The 14845-nt window shown below is 38.4% G+C and overlaps 1 pseudogene; it reads left to right on the top strand.

Moving 5' to 3' along the window:
• Positions 1-1426: 1426 nt before the first annotated feature.
• The window catches only part of LOC129065024 (prohibitin 1-like), a 35156-nt pseudogene continuing 21737 nt past the window's right edge, over positions 1427-14845 (top strand).

Here is a 14845-nt window from a genome sequence, read left to right as displayed (position 1 = left end):
ACGAGCTCTGAGGCAGGCAGGTCAAGTAAAGATGAGTTTGTGTGAGAGTTTTTTTCCAAGAACTGTCAGGTCAGATTGTGACTATTCTCTAGAAGTGGAGCTTTTGGGGGATCTGAAACTGAGTCTTTCCCCCTCCAGTGACTGCTAGGCTTCTGATTTTCACAACTGCTGTACTTGTCAGGCTGTTATTTTTCAAGGCTATTGTGGAACCAAGGACAAGGGAACTGGAATAGGACAAGTTAAAACACCACGAAGCTCACTGCTCTCACAGATGTTCAGCCTTTTTTTTTTTTTTTTTTTGATAAATGCTTGTGGATTGTTGCAAGCCTTTGAATTATTCCAGAGTTCTGCAAAAGTTGATTTTGATTATTTTTTGCAAGTCTTCTTATTGGTTTTATTCAGGAGTAGATTTTTGGAGGTCCTTGCTCCATGATTCCTGAAGTACTCTTTTAATAGCCCTACTTCACTGTGACTTGTCACGGAGATCCATATCTTCTCTATTCAGTCATTTGTTTAGTGGATATAAATGAAATTCCCCAGATAACAGACTATTTCTTATCATCCTATACAGTTTTAAACACTTAGAAACCAAAGTGTTTATATACTTATATACATATCTGCATACACATGCCCTCACCCTCTGTGTTATCTAGCAAACTAACTAGCTATCCACCCATCCATCCATCTAACCATCCCTCTATTCCATATGCAATGTTATTTACAAGTAGTGTTTATTACTAGAGTTTATTTGCAAGTAGAGTTCATGTGGAGGAAGAAGATGGTGTCCCTACACAGTGTGCTGTTGTCTAATCAAATGCTTTTATCACTTTCTCATCTTCGTGTATTTGAATGCTTTTATGTTCAACAAGCAGAAAGCTGACCTTGAACTTAAGTGTTTTATCTGGCCCTGGGAGTGCCAACAGAAAAATATCAGAGAAAGAAAGATGGTAGAGGGTTTGGGTCAGAGAGGCAGAGGCAAAGGGATTTCTACACATCAAAATATCAAATACTTGAACAATGTCTGTTAGATGGGAAGAAAAATCTCAAGAGTGGGTGTGAAGGGATGGAGTACAGAGTACAAGGAGGCTTAGTAACTGTACTACTTTCCACCAAAATGATATCTGCCAGGATTCTTTTCTGGCACTATCTTCATATTACCTTCCTGGAATCTTGCCTTGTATTGCCGCTGCTGCTGTTGCTGCCGCCTCAGCTGGTAAGACTGATAGAACTTCAGTGCTAAGGTGAAGGAGGGAGGTAAGCATTAGATTAGATTAGATTCTGCTCTTTCCTTTTTTGCAGGCCTTTTACCTACCCCCCAAAAATACTGTTGTTTTGGAGTTGTGAGGCAGTGGCAAAACCATTAGAGGGCATGGGTCTGCCAATCATCTCCAGGTGGCTAGAATGACTCCATTCTAGAGAACCCTTCATGGTAAACTTGTTGGGATTGCCTGCACTTGGACCAAATACTGCAGGTGAGAGCTCTGCCTCACCCTCTGCCTCTTAACAGCTAAACTGCTTAATGTCAGTGTTCCCAGGGTTCAGATGACCCCCTGCTTTCTCTTTTCAGGAATGATTGCTATGTAGTCAAAAACTTTGGTGATGACACCATGGAGAAGGTAGACATAAGAGCACGAAGGGAGATAAAGCCACCTGTGCTAAGCAATGTATTTGCTGTGATTAGTTTCTACATTAATGGACCTTAATAATCCCTGGCATTATTGATTTTTTTGGCTAGTTCATATTTTATGGTACCTTAATGGAATGATATATGCTTTATATCAGGCTGGAAATGATATGGGAACAGGAGAAAAGATCAAACCACTAGTCTCTATTAGTCTGTGTCCATTGTGCCCCTAGAACTATCCTGCTTATTTCTTAGTAGCAGTAGGATCCCATCAGGACAGTATTGTGATGAACAGAAAATGGCTCTGACGTTGGATAGTTCAGTATAACAAGGTGGAATAACTTTTTTTCTCTCCATACCACCCCTCCATCCAAAACACACATATATGCATTGTATCTGTCAATAGCTAGATAGTACAGACAGGAAGAAGGGGTGTGTTCCTATGGAAATTCCCTAGACTTATACACTTAACATTAACCCACAAATTTCCCCATTCTGTGGGAATGCAGGGGCCCTCTATAATAGTCCATATCTCTATGTCTTTCAAGTCAAACTCCCAATGAGATGACTGTTCTCCCCGACAGAGAGTACACACACACATACACACACACACACATACACAGACACACAGAGCTGTCTTCTTACTTTCTACATTCCCTTGTAAGCTACGAGTAAGTAAATTATTAGGAAGGAGCCCTATGTGACTTTCTTGGCCCATGCTCTGCCCTTCCAGTCTAGTAGTCCAAAACTCTCTATGGAATCCAGCTAATGGTGTTTGTCACATGAAGAAAGAGCCTTATGAGCCCTTTGCCACTCACCATCCCTGCCCCAGAGCCCCCCAGAAGGAATCTAAACCGCTGATACCTAGTTTTCAGGCTACAGAACTGTGAGAGAATAAGTTTCTGTTGTTTTAAGCTACACAGTTTGTGGTAATTTGTTATGGCAGTCCTGGGAATCTAGTACAGTAGGTAAATATAAAAGTTAGCATTATTGTTTTGTTGGTTTGTAATTCCTATTTTTCTATATCATTCAAAAGATAATTATATTTAAAAAACTAAATCTATGTTGATTGGAACACAGTGTATGAATATATAATTTGGCAGTTCCAGCCAAGATGGAGGTGTAGGTAGAAACGCTTCCTTGCATAACCAAAAGAAGGATAACAACCTATATATATAAAACAATCAGAATGTCCAGAAAATCAATCTGCATGGAAATCCAAAAACCAAGGACTTAAAGAAATATTCATTCAGACAGGTAGGAGGGAAAGAGATGGGCAGCCAGGCAAAGCAGAACTGCGGCAAGGCGATGGACCACGTAGGTGAAGTGGGGGTTGGCTGATTGGGAAACTAAAGACTCAAAAACCTGTAGCTGTAAAATCCTGTGGGTATTGCAAAGGCAGGAGAAACTCTCATTCTCACAAAAGAGTTCATTGGAGAGGCCCACAGGATCCTAGAACATACACAGGCACACTCACCTGGGAATCAGCACCTGAAAGGGCACGATTGGCTTCTGGGAAGCAAAAGAAGTGATGGAAAGTGGGGCGGGAGCCAAGAAAGTGGCATTGTTCCCTCTCTGTCACCTCCCCCACAGATAGCACCACAACCCAGCAAAGAAAGTTGGCGCTCCCTGGTGAATACAAAAGGCTCTGCCCCTTACAACATAACAGGTGTGCTGAGAGAAAGAAATATGGCCCTAATGAAAAAACAGATTAAAACTCCAGAAAAATAACTAAGTGAAGAAGAGATAGACAACCTATCATATGCAGAGTTCAAAACACACCAGGGATCAGAATGCTCACAGAATTGGTTGAGTATGGTCACCAAATGAAGAAAGAAATGAAGGCTATACAAAGTGAAATACAGAAAAATATACAGGGAACCAACAGTGAAGGAAAGGAAACCGGGACTCAAATCAGTGATTTAGAAAAAATAAACATCCAACTGGAACAGAATGAAGAAACAAGAATTCCAAAAAGTAAGGAGAGGCTTAGGAACTTACAGGACAACTGTAAATGTTCCAACATTAGAATCATAGGGGTGCCAGAAGGAGAAGAAGAGGAGCAAGAAGTTGAAAATTTATTTGAACAAGTAATGAAGGAAAACTTCCCAATCTGGTGAAGGAACTAGACGTGCAAGTTCAGGAAGCTCAGAGAGTCCCAAAGAAGTTGGACCCAAGGAGGAGCACACCAAGACATGTCATAATTAAATTACCCAAGATAAAAGATAAGGAGAGAATCTTAAAAGCAGCAAAAGAAAAGGATACAGTTCCCTACGAAGGAGTTCCCATAAGACTATGAGCTGATTTCTCAAAAGAAACCTTGCAGGCAAGAAGAGGACAGAAAGAAGTATTCAAAGTCATGAAAGGCAAGGACATACATCCAAGATTAGTCTATCCAGCAAAGTTGTCATTTAGAATGGAAGGGCAGGTAAAGTGCTTCCCAAGTAAGGTCAAGTTAAAGAAGTTCATCATCACCAAGCCCATATTTTATGAAATGTTCAGGGGATGTATCTATGAAAAAGAAGATCAAAGCTATGAACAGTAAAATGACAACAAACTCACAGCTCTCAACAACTGAACCTAAAAAACAAAAACAAACTAAGCGAACAACTAGAACAGGAACAGAATCACAGAAATGGAGATCACACAGAGGGTTATCAGCTGGGAGGGGGAAGGAGAGGAATGGGGGAAAGGTACAGGGAATAAGAAGCATAACTGGTAAGCACAAAGTAGACAGGGGGAGGTTAAAAATAGTATAGGAAATGGAGAAGCCACAAAACTTATATGTACAAGCCACGGATGTGAACTAAGGAGCGGGGAGTGCAGGAGGGCAGGGTGGTGCAGGGCATGGGAGATAAAAGGGAGAAAAAAATGGGAACAACTGTAATAGCATAATCAATAAAATATACTTTAAAAAAAGATGTAATGTGTAACAATAACAGCATAAACAGGTAAGGATGAAGCTGTATAGGAACACAGATCTTATGTAATATTGAAGCTAAGTTGGTATTAATTCAAACTAGATTGTTAAAAATTTAAGATATTAATTGTAACTGCTAGGCTAACTAAGAAAATAACTTTAAAATGTGCAAAAAAAGGAAGTGAGAAGCAAATAAAACAATTCTCTACCAAAAAAAAACAATTAAACACAAAATAAGTCAGTAATATAGGAAATGAGGAACAAAAAGTATAAAATATATATAAAACTGCAAAATGGTAGGAATAAGTACTTCTTTATTAGTAATTAATTTAAATGTAAATGCATTCCACTCTCCAATTAAAGGCGGAGATTGGCAGAATGATAAAAGAAACATAATTCAACAATATATTGTTTATAAGAGATATACTTTAAGCCCAAAGGAAATATCTGTAGAAAAAAAATATCAGTAGAAAAAAATATCAGTAGATTGAAAGTGAAAATATCAAAATCACTATTCTATGTAAATAGTAACCAAAAGAGAGCTGAGATGGCTATAATGAAATCAAATGAAACAGACTTTAAGTCAAACTGTTACAAGAGACAAAGAAAAACATGACATTGATAAAAAGGTTAATCCACCAAGTAGATGTGAAAATTACACACTCTAAAATAGTTCTAAAATAATAGTTGGAGACTTAAATACTGCATTTTTAATTATGGAAAGAACAACAAAGAAATAGAGAATGCAAACAGCACTATAAACCAAGTAGACCAAACAGTGTTCTGTATGTGTATACACATGGAATATTCTCCAGTATAGGTGATATAGTCAACAAAAAAAAAAATGTCAATACATTTTAGAAGACTGAAATTAGACAAAGTATCTTCTCTAACCACAATGATGAAAGTATAAATCATTAACAGAAGGTAAATGGAAAATTGAGGAATATGTTGCAATTAATCTATGTACACTTAACAATGGGTAAAGGAAGAAATAGCAAGAGGAATTGGATAATACTTAAAGATAAATAAAAAAGAAAAGACATCATGTGAAAACCTATAGGATACTACAAAGGCAGTTCTCAGTAAGAAATTTATATCTGTAAATGACCACATAAAAAAGAAAAAAACCCTCTGATAAATAACCTAACTTTACACCTTTAGGAACTAGAAAAAGAAGAGCACACTTAAGCCATAGCTAGTAGTAGGAAGGAAATAATAAAGATTATAGCAGATAGAGGTGAAATGAAGAATAGAAAAACAATAGCGGGAATCAATGAAATCAAAATTTTGTTGTTTGAAATGATAAAAAATGACAAATCTTTAGCTAGATTAATTTTTTAAAAAGATGCAGAGAAACTGGATTCCTCATTCAGTGCTGGTGGCAATGTACAATGGTTATGGCCACACTGGAAACACTTTGCAACTTACTTCAACAGATAAACTTTCAATTACCATATGACCCAGCAATTGCACTCTTGGACATTTATCCCAGAGGAATTAAAAAGTCTGTCCACATAAAATCTGTTACATGATTATTCATGGAACCTTTATTTATAATAGCCCCAAAACTGGAAACAACCCAGATGTCTTTTAAAGGAGGACTGGATACACTATTTGTGGTACTGTACATTCAAGCCATGGAAAACCACTCAGCAATAAAAAGGAAAAGACTGTTGATATGTACAACAACATAGATGAATCTCCAGGCAATCCTGCTGATTGAAGAAAACAAACAATAGTGTATGATTCTATTTACATAAAATTTTTGAAATGACATATTTTGAGAAAGGAAGACAGATTAGTGAGTGCCAGAGGTTAAGGAGAAGGTGGAGGTAGGGAGAAAATGTGTGTAGCTATGAAAGGGTAACTTGAAGGATCCTTGTGGTGGTAGAAATCTTTGGTATCTTGATGGTATAAATGTCACTTATCCTGCTTGTGCTGTTGTACTAGAGTTTTGTAAGAGGTTGCCACTGAGGAAAACTGGGTGAAGGGTATATGGGATTTCTTCGTATTATTTCTTAAATTGCATGTGATGCTGCACTTATCTCAAAATAAAAATTTAATTAAAAAGAAAAAAAAAAGGAGAAGATGCAAGTAATTAAAGTCAGAAAAACAGGGCATTACTCCTGAACTTAGAGTAATAAAAAGGATTATAAGTGAATACTCTGAAGAAATGCACATCAGCCTGACAACCTCGGCAAAACATACTTTCCTAGAAACAAACTATGAAAACTGAATTAATAAATAGAAACTCTGAACAACTTATAACAACTAAGAGACTAAATCACTAATAACTACCCAACAAGGATAAACCCAAGACCAGATGGTTTCACTGGTGAAATCTAACAAACATTTAAAGAATTAACACCAATATTTCTTGAACTCTACTAAAGAAAGGAAGAGAGAATACTTCTTAATTCATTTTGTAAGGTCAGTGTAACCCTGAAAACTAAGCCAGACAAAGACACTATAAGAAAATAAAACTGTATATGAATATCGCAAATGAATATAGATGGAAAACTTCTCAAAAAACTACTAGTAAACTGAATTCAGCAGCATATTTAAAGGAATATATACCACCACTAAGAGGGTTGTATCCCAAGAATGCAGGAGTGGTTTAACATATGAAAATTAATATAACCACATTAATAGAATAAAGGAGGAAAATAAATGATTGTCTCAAGTGATGCAGAATATGCATTTGACAAAACCCAGCACCCCTTTATGATTACAAAGAAGAAAACATGGGGGAAAAAAGATGGCGGAAGAGTGAATGGGAGTCACGCGGACCTCCTCCCAAGACCAAAATGGAATTGTGACTAAATAGTGGAGAAATCACCTGGAAAACAAATGAATGATAGAGGGAGAAGAGCACTGGAGCTGTGGACAGACAGTGGAGTCAACTTTCACACATCCTAACAGATGAGAAGTGCGGCGGAGGCTCGAGAGGGTGGGCTGGGCACCCATGGGTACCAGCACCAGAGGGACATTGAAATGGCTAGTTGGATCCCCCTGGGAAGAACAGGGTCTGAACCATAAACAGGGACCCCTAGACTACAGCAGCTGAAACCAGAAAAATGCACAAACAAAACGCAACCCTGAAAAGCTTAGGGGCGCTCTCTGCCAGAGGCAGGTGGCTGGAGATGCAAAGAGACATTGAAAGGCCCAACGCAAAAATTTGCAGTGGCAGCTGCCTTCCTTGATCTCTGGGTAGAGGCGGCAGGAGAGTGGGCTGGTGCCTGAGGAAAGATTGGCGAGGAAAACTTTGTGAAGAGAACTGAGACTGTGGCCAGCAGAGCCCTGGTCATAACGCACCTCCCACTCTGCAGCTACAACCTCGCCCAGGCAGAAGAGAATCAATTAACCTGCCTTTTGAATGCTCAGCGCACAGCTTGTGGGCGTGTGGACTGAGTACAGACTGGCTGGAAGAAATAGAGGATCCCTGGCCAAAGGGGACACACAGCTGATTAGAGACCCTTGTGGAGAGACTAAAGACGGAGGGGTTGGGGAAAGAACTGGAGGATTATCTGAGATCCCCGGAGGAGAGTCCCTCCGCATTAGGTAGTCCCCATTTGCAGGCAGGCCCCACCCCCAAAGAGGCAGAAGCAGGGTGGGAGCTAGAAGGTACGGGATTACTGTCCACAGAATTAGTGGATACCTAGCCGAAGGGGTCACAGAGCTGCCCAGAGGCCCTGGGGGAGAGCCTAGATACAGGTTTACCAGAGAGTCCCGGAGCTGTCTTCTTCCCATTTCCCTAGTCTCCATTTTCCGCGGGCAGGCCAAGCCCCCAAAGAGCCAAAAGTGTGGAAAGCACATAATAGAAGACACTGAACTGACCAGTGCGGGGGTGCGCACCGGGCTGAAGGTGAGCGCAGGATGTCAGGCGAGTACGCTAGCCAGGGGCTGAGGCGAGAGCACCTGCCCATCCAGACCAGGACGTGGGCATGCCCAAGCTGGCAGAAGTCCCTACCTGGGCCAGGGAGCTTACCCAGGTGACCTGGAGTGAGAGTGCAGACCAATCCACAGAAATAGTAGATCACTGGCTGAAGGGGTCACAGAACTGCCCAAAGCAGGAGTCAGAAACAGAGAGTAGACTCCTGGAAGGCCCAAACAACCAACTCAAGGTCAGATAGGGTCAACAACTGACATCATCAGAGGCAGACTAAAGAAAAAATAAATAAATAAAAAGACCCGCCTACTACCATAGAAGTTTAATCAACAAAGTCAAGAAATCTAGATGGATCAATTGAAGCAGAAGCAAAAATAAATACATGAATGAATGAATGAATATAGACTCGCACAAAAATGAAAAGAAAAAGAAGTTCCCCCCAAATGAGGGGAAAGGAGGAATCCCCACAGAGAGAGCTAAGTGAAAAAGAGGCAAGCGAACTATAGGATATTGAATTCGAAACAATGGCTCCAAGGAAGCTCAATGAGCTCACCCGGCTCAAAGACAACTATGAGAAACTGCAGAGAAACTATCAGGTCCTTACATAAAATAATATCAAACTGGAAAAGGACATAGAAACTATCAAAAAGACACAAAAAGATATGAAGCATACCATTTCTGAATTGAACACAGCAGAAGGAATCAAAAGCAGGCTAGATGAAGCTGAGGATCAAATCAGCGAGAAGAAGGATAAGGTAGAAAAAAGCTCAGAGAAAGAACAAGAAATGGAAAAAAGATGCAAAAAGAACGAAGAGGCATTTAGGGAAATGCAGGACAATATGAAACACAATAATATCCGTATAGGGATACCAGAAGGTGAGAAGAGGAGCAAGAGAGAGAGAACCTCCTCAAAAAAGTAATGATGAAAAATTTCCCCAACTTGAGGAAAGAAAAGGTCTCATGCATTCAGGAGGCAGAGAGGGCCCCATTCAAGAGGGACCCAAGGAGGTCCACTCCAAGACACATCACCATTAAAATGGCAACTATCAAGGACAAAGAGAGAATCCTCAAGGCAGCAAGGGAGAAGGAGAAAGTAACATACAAGGGGGCCCTGATACACCCCAGGAGCTGACTTCTAAACAGAAACACAAAAGCCAAAAGGGAATGGCAACAAATATTGCAAGTCGTGAAAAGCAAGGGCCTAGAGCCAAGGCTGCTCTACCCAGCAAGGCTCTCAATTAAAATGGAAGGGGAAATACGGAGTTTCCCAGACAAAAGAAGGCTAAAAGAATACGTCTCCACGAAACCAGCACTGCAAGATATGCTAAAGGGACTGATTTAAGAAGGTGAAGAAAAAGAGTGAAAAGAAGAAAAACACAGGTACAAAGAGAAGAAATGAATAGGTTTCTATCAGTAATAACTCTCAATGTAAATAGACTAAATGCCCCAATCAAAAGACATAGGATAGCTGAATGGATAAAAACACATGATCCACACATATGCTGCCTACAAGAGACCCACCTCAGAGCAAAAGACCTACACAGACTGAAAGTAAAGGGATGGAAAAAAATATTCCAGGCAAATGGGCAAGAGAAGAAAGTAGGGGTTGCAATACTTATATCAGAAAAAATAGATATCAAAACAAAGGCCATAAAAAGAGACCCAGAGGGACACTTTATAGTACTTAAAGGAAGAATCTATCAACAAGACATAAACATTGTAAATTTATATGCACCCAACATAGGAGCACTCAAATATATAAGGAAAATCTTGGATGACTTCTAAAAACATATAGACAGTACCACACTGATAGTAGGGGATGTTAACAGCCCACTGTCAAAAATGGACAGATCTTCCAAACAAAACATCAATAAGGATATTGTGGAGCTGAATGATGCACTGAATCAAATCGACTTAACTGACATAGATAGAACCTTACATCCCAAAGAAGGAAAATACATCCACTTTTCAAATGTGCATGAAATTTTTTCAAAGATAGACCGACCACATGATAGGACACAAAGCAAGCCTCAGCAAATTCAGGAAAATTGAAATAATACCAAGATTTATCTTGGACCACAAAGGCTTGAAGCTGGAAATCAACCTCAAAGAGAAACTTCAAAAACTTGCAAACTCCTGGACACTGAACAGTAGACTATTAAACAATGAATGGGTCAATAATGAGATAAGAGAAGAAATCAAAAAATTCATGGAAACAAACGAAAATGAACAGACAACAGTCCAAAACCTATGGGACACAGCAAAGGCAGTCCTGAGAGGGAAGTTCATAGCAATACTAACTTACCTAAAAAAGATAGAAACATTTCAAGTAAAAGACCTAACACTACAACTTCAAGAACTGGACAAACAACAACAAATAAATGCCAGAGTAAATAGAAAGAAGGAAATAGTCAAGATTAGAGCAGAACTGAATGACATAGAGAAGCAAAGAACAATTCAGAGGATCAACCAATCCAGAAGCTGGTTCTTTGACAATAAATAAAATCGACAAGCCTTTAAGCAGACTCATCAAGAAATAAAGGGAGAGGACCCAAATTAATAATATCAGAAATGAAAGAAGAGAAATAACAACTGATACCACAAAAATACAAAGGCTTGTCAGAAACTACTATGAAGAATTATATGCCAAGAAATTTGAAAACCTTGATGAAATGGACAAATTTCTAGAAAATTATAATCTTCCAACATTGAAGAAAGAAGAAACAGAAAGCTTGAACAGACCAAAAACAGCTAGGGAAATTGAAGCAGTAATCAAGAAACTCCCAGCACACAAAAGCCCTGGGCCGGATGGTTTCATAGTTGAATTTTACAAAACATTACAGGAAGAGCTAACGGAGGTTCTTCTCAGACTATTCCAAAAAATCCAAGAGGAAGGAAGACTCCCAGACTCTTTTTATGAGGCCAGCATCACCGTAATCCCCAAACGAGATAAAGAGCCTGCAAAGAAAGAAAACTACAGGCCAATTTCGCTGATGAACATAGATGATAAAATTCTCAACAAAATATTGGCAAACCGCATCCAGCATTACATTCGAAAGATTATCCACGGTGATCAAGTGGAATTCATCCCAGGAATGCAGGGATGGTTCAATATAAGAAAATCAATCAACGTAATACATCACATAAATAAAAGTAAAGACAAAAACCACACGATCATCTCGAGAGACACAGAAAAAGCATTCTATAAGGTCCGGCACCCATTTATGATCAAAACACTCAGCAAAATGGGAATAACTGGGGTACTCCTTGACGTAATTAAGGCCATATATGAAAAACCTACAGCCAACATCATACTCAATGGGCAAAAACTAAAAGCTTTCCCACTAAGATCAGGAGTACGACAAGGATGCCCGCTTTCACCACTTCTCTTCAAAATGGTTTTGGAAGTCTTAGCCACAGCAGTCAGACAAGAAAAAGAAATAAAAGGCACCCAAATAGGAAAGGAGGAAGTAAAGCTATCATTGTTTGTAGATGACATATACTATACATAGAAATCTCTATAGATTCCACTGAATAACTACTCAACCTAATAAGTGAATTTGGCAAAACAGCATGGTACAAAGTCAACATTCAAAAATCAACGGCATTTTTCTACACCAGCAATGAAATAGAAGAAGAAATCAGAAAAAAAAAATACCATTCGATATAGCAAGAAGATAAATAAAGTATCTAGGAATAAATTTAAACAAGGAGGTAAAAGACCTGTATGCAGAAAACTATACAACATTGAAGAAAGAAATTAAGGAAGATACAAATAAATGGAAGCATATACCGTGCTCATGGATTGGAAGAATTAATATCATCAAAATGTCCATGCTACCCCAAGCCATTTATAGATTCAACGCAATCCCTATTAAGATACCAATGACGTATTTCACAGAAATAGAACAGACATTTCAAAATTTATATGGAACCATAAACGACCCGGAATAGCCTCAGCAATTTTGAGAAAGAAACACAAAGTAGGAGGGATCATATTACCGGACATCAAACTATACTACAAAGCCACTATACTGAAAGCAATCTGGTACTGGCACAAGAACAGACCCATAGACCGGTGGAACAGAATAGAAAGCCCAGAAATAAGCTCAGGTCTATATGGGCAACTAATATGTGACAAAGGCGACAGAGGATAAAGTGGAGTAATAATAGCCTCTTCAACAAATGGTGTTGGGAGAGCTGGACGGCTACATGCAAAATATTGAAATTGGATCATCAGCTGACACCATACACAAAAATAAACTCATGATGGATAAAAGATTTAAATATAAGTCGCAACACCATAAAAGTCCTAGAGGAGAACACTGGCAGGAAACTCTCAGATATCCCATGCAGCAATTTTTTCACTGATATGTCTCCTAAAGCAAGGGACATAAAGGAAAGAATAAACAAGTGGGACCTCATCAAAATAAGAAGCTTCTGCATGGCTAAGGAAAACATCAGCAAAGTGAAAAGGGAGCCTACCCTATGGGAAAATATATTTGCTAATGATACATCAGATAGAGTTTTGATCTCCAAGATATATAAAGAACTCTCTCGACTCCACTCCAAGAAGACAAATGATCCAATCAAAAAATGGGCTAAGGACCTGGGCAGATGCTTTTCCAAGGAGGAGATACAGAGGGCCCAGAGACATTTGAAAGGATGCTCAGCATCACTAGCCATCAGAGAAATGCAGATCAAAACCACAATGAGATACCACCTCACTCCAGTCAGAATGGCTATCATAAACAGATCAACAAACAACAGGTGCTGGTGAGGCTGTGAAGAAAAGGGAACCCTTGTACACTTTAGGTGGGAATGCAGGCTGGTGCAGCCATTGTGGAAAGCAGTGTGGAATTTCCTCAAAAAGCTGAAAATGGAACTGCCTTTTGATCCAGTCATTCCCCTGCTGGGACTGTACCCTAAGAATTCCAAAATGCCAATTCAAAAGAACCTATGCACCCCAATGTTCATAGCAGCACAATTTACAATAGCCTAGTGTTGGAAGCAGCCTAAATGCCCATCAGTAGATGATTGGATCAAAAAAATTTGGTAGATTTACACAATGGAATACTACGCAGCAGAAAGAAAAAAAGAACTACTACACTTTGCGACAGCATGGATGGTACTAGAGAGCATTATTCTAAGCGAAATAAGCCAGGGGGTGAAAGACAAATACCATGTGATCTCACCTATAAATGGAACCTAACCAACAAAACAAAGATGCTAGGAAAATAAGACCAGCAACTCTCTAAGGAAAAGAAACCAACAGAGACAAGATGGAAGGAGGGAGTGGTGGGCGTGGGGAAAGGAAGGGATGTGGCAAGTCAAGGAACATATAGAAAGGACTCATGGACAAAACCAACGTGGGGAAGGATTGAGGGAGGGAGACGGAGTAGGGAGCAGGGGTAAGTGGTGAGGGGAAGGCAGAGACAAATGTATTTTTAAAAATTAATTAATTAATTAAAAATTAATAATAAATTAATTTAAAATGTAAAAATAAGAATAAACATTTTTAAAAATTTTTTAATATATCAAAAAAATGTAAAAATAAAAAGACTAGAAAACCAGAGACCCAAGACAATGCTCAATGTGAACCAAAACAATATAGACTCTGAATTTTTAGTGTGTTATGATAGTAAATCTACACTAATTGTAAAAAAAATTGAAATATACAGAAAAAATTAAATTTAATTAAAAAACTATCCGTAATCTGTGATATTTATTGTTTTCTTGTGTTAGCTTGTATTTCCAATTTCTTAATGCACTTGTATGGTTTTTTCTGTTAGTTTATTTTATTGCATAGATTCCATTTATACATGAGATCATATGGTATTTGTCTTTCACCGACTGACTTTTTTCACTTAGCTTAATATTCTCCAGTGCCATCCCTTTTGTGGCAAAAGGTAGATTTCCTTCTTTCTTTTTCTTTTTTTTCATTGTAGATCAATTTTATTTTTTTAAAGTCAAAATCCATTATAAAATATTAAAAAATTTAAATCCATTATAGAGTCTCAGCAATTAAACCAACATGACACCAGCACAGTAATCATCAAGTAGATCAATGAAATATAATGAGTATTGTAGAGAAAAACATATATATATGTCTAACTATATATGATTAAGTTGATATTTCAAATCAATGGGTAAAATAAGGCTTATTCAACAAATAAGGTGCATGGACCACTATTACTTGAAATAAAACCAATATAGAGCCTTATTTCGCACATTACACAAACAATATTCAGGACAATTAAAAATCAACATGTAAAATCTAAGGAGTTTTAGGAAAAAATTCAAAATATTTTTCTTACCCTTAAGTAAAATATTCAAACCCAGAAGCTATAAATTATTGACTATATGACTATATTAAACATTGAAGACTGTACAGTAATATACATATAAA

Source organism: Pteronotus mesoamericanus, unplaced genomic scaffold (genome assembly GCF_021234165.1).
Source record: "Pteronotus mesoamericanus isolate MK-2021 breed Mesoamerican mustached bat unplaced genomic scaffold, CSHL_Meso_final contig_173, whole genome shotgun sequence".
In the NCBI taxonomy this organism is placed as follows: domain Eukaryota; kingdom Metazoa; phylum Chordata; class Mammalia; order Chiroptera; family Mormoopidae; genus Pteronotus; species Pteronotus mesoamericanus.
This window is presented reverse-complemented; position numbering and strand designations above follow the sequence as displayed.